We start from the raw sequence: 9,898 nt of genomic DNA on the forward strand, positions 1-9,898 counted from the left end.
CCTGTGTCAAATGGGGATCCTAACGCCTACCTCACAGGTGCTGTAAACGGGGTAACAGGTGCACAGCTGCCAGGTTAACTGTAAAGGTGACATAAATGACAGTGCTGGCCTCTACCAAAAAGGGGGGGGCAGATCGAAGCAGGAGCTCCTTCAAGATCCCTCGTGGTTAATCTGTAGCAAGGATCCCTTGGTGAAAGGAGTTAGTCCGCCGCTTGCTTCTACTGAGTACCCACTAGGTGACAGGCAGGGCCAGCATCATGAATGTGAGACCTGTGCAGTCGCTCAGGGCCCTGCATTTAAAAGGGCTCCATGTTCGGACCGATGCTCTGCTATCACTGTCTTTGAATTTGTAATAATGTTGAACAAGGAGCCCCACATTTTCATTTTGCCTGAGTCCTGCAAATCATGTAGTAGGGCCTGGTGACCAGCGCCCTCAAGGAGCTCCAAGCAAGTGGATTACTTTGGAAGCAAATCCTACAAAACAAACAGGACACTAAAGAAATTGACTTGCATATTTTATTCCTCAGTTCAATCTCAGATTGAAAGCTCTGAAGATTAAAGATAATGTATCCTCAGGATAGGCCCTGGCTTGCTAGCACAGGAAGCACGTGCATGTACACCTACAGACTCACTCAGCCCCACACTTCTGTGGGGAGAAGACGTCTTCCTGGACTCCAACAACACCTTGAGGCACATCCACCCAGCTGCCATGGACAAATGAATGCCTAGAACAGTCGTTCTCAAAGTGCAGTCCCCAGGCCAGCAGCAGCAGCATCACCTGGGAGCTTGTTAGAAATGCACATTCTCAGGCCCTTCCCCTGACCTGCTGAATTGGAAACTCTGAGGGTGGGGCCAGAAATCTGGGTTTCAACAAGCACTCCAGGGGATTCTCATGCATGTGCTAAAGTTTGAGAACCACTGGCCTAGATTACCAAACTTGATCACTTTGAAATTTTTTTAGTATCTTTCTTCCTTTTTGGGGGGTGGGGACCCTAGGGAGGGTGTGTCAAGGGTGAGATGGTGGGGTTGGCCATTCCCGGCGTCTTCCCTCACACTGCAATCACTGGCAATTCCCGAAGATCAGGATCTCTTTGTGTGTTTCCTGCAAAATTCAATTTTACCCACACACTTTGTTTTTGCCTGTTCATTCAAGACACAATGTAGCCCTGGAGTCCCTTGTGAACAAACATCCCATTTGCACATGTCAAGTATCTGATTCATTTAGACTTATCCCAATTGCTTAATGTCTGCCAACAGAAGCCTCCTGATATTCTTGATCTGAACAGCTGAGTTAATACCCTTGGACAAAGGGGGCCTGGTGTTTGGGTGAGCTCTTGTGGGTCTGAGAGCCACAAAGAGAAGCTTGTTGAATGCACACATAAAAAGAGAAGAGATAGGNCAATCACTGGCAATTCCCGAAGATCAGGATCTCTTTGTGTGTTTCCTGCAAAATTCAATTTAACTCACACACTTTGTTTTAGCCTGTTCATTCAAGACGCAATGTAGCCCTGGAGTCCCTCGTGAACAAACATCCCATTTGCACATGTCAAGTATCTGATTCATTTAGACTTATCCCAATTGCTTAATGTCTGCAACAGAAGCCTCCTGATATTCTTGATCTGAACAGCTGAGTTAATACCCTTGGACAAAGGGGGCCTGGTGTTTGGGTGAGCTCTTATGGGTCTGAGAGCCACAAAGAGAAGCTTGTTGAATGCACACATAAAAAGAGAAGAGATAGGAGGCAGATACTCTGATCTTTATGACCCTTTGATTATTCTATCAGTTAGTTAAAGCATAAATCCATCCCCTGACCTAACAAAATACTATTTTACTTCCTTTTACTCCATATTTTATCTTTTATAGCCAATAAAACATAAAAACCTTACAAAGGTTATGTTCTCATCAATTTTTTGCACTAAATGACAATAAATTAAGTGAAGGTTACTGCAGCAGCAACATTTATGTCAGCTTAAAACTTTCTTGAAAGACAGCCTCCCAACATGGGCATCGAAAGCTGCTAATCTAAGACATCTTGATTAAAATTAAAGCCCAGTTTTAAAATGGTATTACCCTTCTATTTCTTTAAGTAGTTAGACAGTCTCCAGCCTTCTCTCTTGTTTCTTAAAATCTGCTCTGGGGACCAACAAAAAAATTAAAACTTAAATATTTGTCAGGTACAAAAAAAAAGAAGCTACACTTTGCCAAATCACTTTGAATCTAATATCTTCCAGTTTGCATTGTAATAAACAGTCTCCCCCAAAAAGTCATTCAACCAATATTTGTCAGAAGGTTAGATTAAATAAAATTAGTAAGCGTAACGCACTTTAGAACAATACCTGGCACTTAGCAAGGGATTAACAAGTACTATCATTCTTATTCGTTATTATTGCTGTTGCTACTGTTATGTGTTATTTATGCTATTTGTGCTAAGCATTAGAAATACAGTGACAGGCAAAGCAGATGTGGCTCTCCTGCTCTCGTGAAGCTCACAGCCTAGTGGTAGAGACAGATGTCAATCAAATAATCACACAAGTAAATGTAAGTTACAAACTGTTACAATTAAGACATTACCTATTTGGGGGTTTAGGGAGGGTGGAGGGTGGAGGGGGACTAAGAAAAGCCAGGAGTAGTTCCATGTCATTTTATGATTTTGAAACCTCTTGGGATATATAATTTGGACCAAATCATGATCCTTCCCCCAGTGTTTTTCAAGATCTTTCTGTATTGCTATGCAAATTCCAAATGGAAAGCAGCCAAAAAGATTTGTAAATAAATATTGATATTTCATTACTGTATCACTCAACATGAGAAATGTTTTCCTCAATTTTGTAGATTAAAACTTATCTTTTTTATACTGTTAACATTTCCAAATACAAAACTGGATATCCCAAGAAATAAGCCTATGGTCAGAAACATTCAGTGAATCTTCCATGAATTTTTTCAGAACTTTATAAATAACTGACAAATTAAAGCTAGGGTTTACCTCTAAGTACAGTATAGAATCCACTTTCTTGAGCCTTATTACTATTTCCAGATAATATATATTACTTTATAGGTTTTTTTTCCCCTTAGCTTGTTTTTTTTTTTTTTAAGCTGTGAAGTAGGTTTTCTGATGACTTCATTTAGAGACAACAGCAAGAAAAAAATATGTGAGCACAGAATGTAGAGGCCCATTTTAAAATCAAACCTTTTAACAAGGAGAACTGGGGAGATTTGGAGAAGCCCAGGGACCTGCTGACTGGCAGAGCCACGCTGACTGGCAGAGCCACGCTGACTGGCAGAGCCACGCTGCAGAGCGCTGGCTCTAGAGGGAGACCCTCAGACCACTGCCCCAACCTCTTCAGAACTTGGCTAGAGGGCCTGGCTCAGGGTCCAGGGGCCTGTGTCTGGATCCCAGCCCCACCGCTACGTGTCTGAACTTGGGGCAAGTAGCTTAACCTTGTCCGTTTTCAGTCTCCTGCTGTGCGAAATGGGCACCTGCCTCACAAGGAAACTGGGAGGATTAGGTGAGAGAATGTGATGGTTCCCAGCACAGCGCTGAAACAGAGCGAGGAATAGTTAGCAATGGTTCAAGGCTTTCAAAACCCTGTCTCCTAATGAGATAAGATCCAAAATTGTAAATACAAAAAAACCCAACAAACTGAGACCCAGAAACCCAGTTTCCACTGCCCATGAACTTTAACTTGGGCCAAAGAAGAGTCCTCCTCTGGGATTCCCTGAGGGCTCCCAAGGGGAGAAGTCGGCCCTCTGGGAGCAGATGGTGGTTAGCTCCCGGGAGGCACATCTCCTCGGAGCCTTTAGAGGACTCTGCAGCCTGACCTCCTGAGTCATTCTGCCCTGGCCCACTCCTTGTGGGTGATTTATCACCAGAGCAGAAACTGCAGCAAAACTGAGAGTTCAAGTAAAACTTCGCCCTCCTTAGTTATCTGATCAAGCACATTACTTCTAGGCAATAGCAATCAATTCCTGTGTGCTTAAAACTTTAATCCTGTAGGCTACCCATGAAGAAAAAAAATATTGAGACAGTCATTGAAGAATTTTTTGTCCATCCATGCTGCATGCCAAGCCCCCCAGGTATAAAGATGCATAAGACTCAGTCTTTGTCATTAAGTTTCACAGTCCGGGAGGAGGAAGATGTTTGATAGATAATTAGAATATAATGTAGTCGGTACAATGACAAAGTTATACACAAAATGTTAAAATGTTTCTAGGAATTTGGCCTGGGAAGTAAAATATTCAGACTTTAAAGTATAAAATGTTCTTCCACAATAATAACCATATTCCCTCATTTGATTAGCTAATTAATATGACAATTACAAAAGAACCATAAAATGAAGATAAGCAGAAAGAAAAATACCTCCTATAATCTTACTTTCTGAAATAACCACTGTTAACATTTAGCTGCATGGCCTTTTGGACTTTTAAGCATATATCTATTTCTAAACAAGAAATGAGATCTTTTTATATATGGTATGTATCCTTAGTTTTTCACATATTAACAAACATATATAAACATATTTCTGTGGTATTAACTGCTCCTCTAATTTATCTCTTTAAGTGGTTGCAAAGTTTTCCACTATAGGTACCATAATCTCTTTACCCACTGCTGTTGGATATTTAGGCTGCTTCCAATTTTGGGGGCTATCATAAACATTATGACATTCTTATTCACACATCTTTTCAACCTAGTCCAATTATTTCTCCAGAATAACTTTCTAGAAGTGGAATTGTTGGATTAAAGGGTGTGCGTATTTTTAAGACTTTGATACCTACAACCAAATTGCCCTCCAGAAAGGTTGTCCCATTAAATACCATCATTTCCCCACATCTCCACCCTCACTGCCTCCTATCACTCCTTTTACTCTTTGTGTTTAGTATTTTTGTATTTTAATGTACCCACTTTAATGTACCCAGGAGCATTGTTTCAGAAGTAATCATGACACTTGCTGAAATCGAGCAGTTTTGAGCTGCCGCAAAACTCTAGTTTCGATTTGGTGCTTCTCAAACTCCACCAAGCATAGAAATCACCTGAGAATTTTGTTAAAATGCAGATTATGATTCATTAGCTCTGGGATAGAGACTGAGATGCTGCATTTCTAACAAGCTCCTTCTGATGTCAATGCTGCTGGTCCAAGAACTACACTTTAAAGAGCAAGGATAACAATTCTCCTATCTCAGGCCTCTCTCAATCTGTAGAAGATGCCGCATTTCCCCAGCAGCTTCCTCCTCAAGGGTACCCTGCTGTAGTGAAATTATTCTACCACTAACTCCTTGCATTGTCTTGAGCAATTCACCCAACTGCAAAGGGCCTCTGTTTATCCATCTGTGAAATGAACAAGCCCAGAGTAGCTGGTCTTTAAGTCCTTTCCCGTCTCTAACAGCAAAAGAAGTTCTCCCTTGTCCAACCACAACTAAGTGCATCCTAAATGCCCTCTCACCAGGACAATTTTGAATACCTTCTTCCCTTTGTCCTGCAGGATTGCACTCAGGTGCACAATAAGGAAACAAGTGTGAGGCCAACCCAGGAGCTGACATTCAAGCAGTTGATGAAAGCCGAATCCCAAGGAAAAGGCACCCCTGAAAGGGGACACTCTAGTCCAACTGACATTTTACCTGGTAGTGCCTGGTTGTAACGATGTATGTCATTTTCTCTACCCAAAAGGAGTAGCTTTAACAAGAACCTAAGACTCATTCATCCATTAAAGGCATAAAGAATGGAATAAGGGAGGAGATTGACAGAAATATTGCACCTGTAACTATCCTGCCAAAGAGCCTCCAGAAGTCAGCTCTCGGAACCGGGAGTTTCAGTGTCCTCGATACTATTTCACTTGTAATGGTGACTCCCTAGTGTCGTGCTTTTCCCTTCTGTCTTGCTTTTCTGAAGCACTAAAGGGGGCGGGGGGCAGAAGCAGAATATCATCCTTAATGCCTGAGCTGACTGAAGTGATCGCCTAAGGTACATATTTTCTCTTTTACCAATAAAATGAAAATACATCCATTCTAGATCCATAAGAACATTAAACATGGATTATCTACCCTAATAAAAGACAAATTGTTGAAGCACTAAAGGCGGGTGGGGGGCAGAAGCAGAATATCATCCTTAATGCCTGAGCTGACTGAAGTGATCGCCTAAGGTACATATTTTCTCGTTTACCAATAAAATGAAAATACTTCCATTCTAGATCCATAAGAACATTAAACATGGATTATCTACCCTAATAAAAGACAAATTGTAATGCTCCCTAGTTCAATTAAGTTATCGAATAAGAGCATGAATTGTGGTTTAATTCAATTCCCTATTTTTTTGAAAGACTGGACCAGAAAAATTTATTTTTATTAACAACACCTGCCCCCCACCCCAAAAACCCTTCCCATTTACTAGCAGAGAGTTTAATTTTTCACAAAACTCTTCTTCCCACTTTAATTTCCTTTAGCTTCCTTTAAACAACCCAGTGTGTTTTGACGCCTAAGCGAACTTTTTAAAAAAGTACCAAACACCTTTACTTTTCCCTGCCCTTCCTTCCAGGGTCTCCCACAAAGTTGGGAGGCTTTTGTTTCTCAAATTAAGCCAGAAGGAGACATGCTGATCAATTCTGATCGAGGACATCAGCCAACCTCCCGGAAGCTAATATAAAATAAACTGAAATAAATCAGCTAGCATCTTCCACTTTTAATGCTTATTCTGCTGGGTGTTCCTGGGTCCTGCTTCCATTCTGCAAGCCTACGAGCCCCTGGTTGTGAGCTGTTTGCAATCTCTTGCTGTCCCATTTCAAGGTGGAGCCTGGTCAGGACACATTTCTCTGAAGAGCTGCTACCCTTAATTACTCCCCATCTCTGCGAAGCTTGTCAGTGGGACCCAAGCAATAAGAAGATCAATAAGAAAACAAATCCCACCTTATTAGGTCTTATTTGATCTTAAAAATCACATCATCCAAGATTTCAGCTACATAATGCTGGCTCTGGACAAGAGGAGCAGAGTTTTCTTATGAAAATAAATTAGACAATTACACCGAAGGAAAAGAAAATGGATGTGCATGCAACTGCTAAAATGTTTGAGAGCCTTCTATGTGGCCAACGAGCTAAGCAAAGGGCAATGGTTTCTTTTCTTTTCTTTAGGCTTCTATTCTCTACTCTCCATTCTCCCCACAGCAAAAAAAAATTATACTTTTTCCAACAAATATTTTTAAGGTACTACCTTTCTATTAGGGATGGCTTTATTCCTTTTGCATACTGGTTTTTGTGTTTTTGTTTTTGTTTTTTGCACTGAAATTATAACATACACTAAAGATGGCAAAAGGAAGTCCTAGGAGTAGCTACAATCCATCGGCTGTGATAATATCGAGATGAATACATTGTCAGGAATCTGTATGTAGCATTTCATTTATCCTTCTCCCTCCTAAGAGAGGCTCCACTGGGGATTACATTATTATTCAAGCTTCCTGGACTCACTCCAGATGCATATTGCAACTACAATTCAAAGGGAAACTTATAATAGGTGATAGGAAATAGACCTTCTACAGAACACTTTTTTTTAAAAAAAATTAACCTTTTCAGAGTTTAATCCCATCCTATATACCCATAAATAGAGCAGCTTTCAGGAACTAAAAACTAATCCTATAGTAATAACACAAAGCTCAATTTCTCATTCCATACGATCATTAATATTGCTTTAAAAATCACGGGAAATCTCTTCGACTTCTTAAGCTTTGTAATTCATTTCTGCACACCAATTCAAGAAACCTCATTAATTTAGGTGGCCTTTTTGCAGTACATCCAAGACACGCAAATATTTGGAATTTTTACCTTAGGTCGGAGTTTAAGAAAAAAATAATTTCTCATTTTCAGAAAGGATTTATGAATGTGGAAAAATGCTTTTGTGACAGTAACATGTTTATGTTACCTAACTCACAAATAAAATGGGCTACACAGAATATATCAAATAAAATCAGAAGGAAAAATAGTGAAATATTTTTATATAAATGGCGCAGGTTTTAGTATTTTAGGAAAAAAAATCTTGTTACATTCTTAACATTTTTTTCTATAACCCAGTTTCAATATTCTGATCAAATGTAAGATGAGAGAGCTTTGATTTGGGAGGAAAAAAAATCCTTTGAACATTGATCGACATGCGATTTGTGCAATTATTTTACCTAGATTTAACTCCCTGAACTCTACTCTCAAATCACTGGATTGATTGAGATGCTGTTTCCATTGAGCGGGGTTTACAATGATCCTTAAACAAGCGAAACTTCAAAGGCTGCTCAATGGGTATTTTCCGTTCTTCATTAGAACTCGTAAATGTATAACCTGCACATAAACAAGTCACTCTACCTAATTAAATGGAATCTCTTCCTCTCTATTAAAAATTTAGAAGTGCTGCCTGGTTATAAACATGTCATCTGAGAAGGTGGGAGGGGAGACCCTCTTAATATCCGTGAATAACCAGCTGAATCTCCTTTAAGCAAAGCCATGTTAATAATAGCACAGATGCACATAAATTATTCTAATTATTTTATTATCAGTAAAGATTGTTAAAATGTAAAGGGTATTCATTGTTGGCAATTATGCCCTCAAGAATAATCTGACTATTAGAGAAATGCAGTCCAGCACTTGAATTTACTTCAGAGACCATCACATAGCTTCTTGCTCACTTTCTTCCTTCATCAAGCATCTGTATCCTGGAAGAAGTAAAGTAACATTTTTTCTCATGATCATATCTAGATTGGAGAATTGGGTCCTTTTTTTTTTTTTTTTTAAATCTCATTTCTAGACTTAGAATTTCAGGGAGATAATCCATAAAAGCTCTAGTTTGGGAGTGGAAATATTCTTAAAGTGCTTTGAGTTTGTGTGGTTTTGTTCTGTTGTTAAAGGAAAGGTTTTTAAAGTCCCTGCCTCTTTTTTGGAAACTGATGGAGGAATTATAAAGCCCCTCCAACTAATCAAAGCAGTTTAACGTGTGCTCAGGATTCACTGCCCAGGTTCCCAACCTTTAAAAAAAAAAACACACTTTCATAAGGTTTGTAACAATATTTGTGCCATTAAGCTTTATGTCATAAGACAAGCCAGAAATTGCAACATGTAAATGTTTGAGGAAAGAAATGTGGATTTTTTGAGCTGTGAGGTGTTTTGTTGCAGCGCCCTCTAGTGGTCAAATGTCATCAATACAATTTCTGTTCCACATTTTTTAAAGGGCACATTAGACATACCCATAGTCGTGCAATTTTGACAAAGTTGCAACTCAGGATTGAAATTTCTAGTATCTTGTTGGATTTTGGATTCTCTCCTTTTCTTTGAAAACACTTAAAATGCATCCACTCAAGCAAGCACGAATGTATATTCCTTAGTGATTTGGGAACAGAGAAAGTCTTCCTCATGAAGTGTCACCCATCCCCAGGTATCTTTCAGCTTGTCATAGGAGGGATAGTTTCTTTCCCTAGCATCAGCATGTCAGATACCCACAGCATGAGGTTGTGTAGCAGCTGCAGGCTGGGTGGATAATGTCACCACTGTGATGCTGAGTTGCACCAACAACCAATCCGCAGGGAGAACCTGTATCCCCAGTGGAACAAGGGCCTCAGCTGCCTCCGTTGTGGAGTGGAAGCGAGCCTGGCTTTTCTCTAATACCCCCTCCAACAGGGCATGAGAATTCAAAGTGAGGGGAAAATACTGAAGGGAGTCGTCGTATTCAAGTGTTTTCATAATTTGTTAACTATTAAAACATAAACTGTTTTATGGCTTCAGAATACCCTACCTAGAAGTTTCACTAAAAATAAGAATCTTTGTGAAAATTCCTATCTTTGACCAGAAAACCTGGGTTAAGAAAGATGGAAAAATGAAGACTTCTCTTTGGCACACCAAATTTTAGGTCTTGAAGAGACCCTGGAGATTACAGATTTCA

Source organism: Galeopterus variegatus, unplaced genomic scaffold (assembly GCF_000696425.1).
Source record: "Galeopterus variegatus unplaced genomic scaffold, G_variegatus-3.0.2 Scaffold2841, whole genome shotgun sequence".
Lineage (NCBI taxonomy): Eukaryota > Metazoa > Chordata > Mammalia > Dermoptera > Cynocephalidae > Galeopterus > Galeopterus variegatus.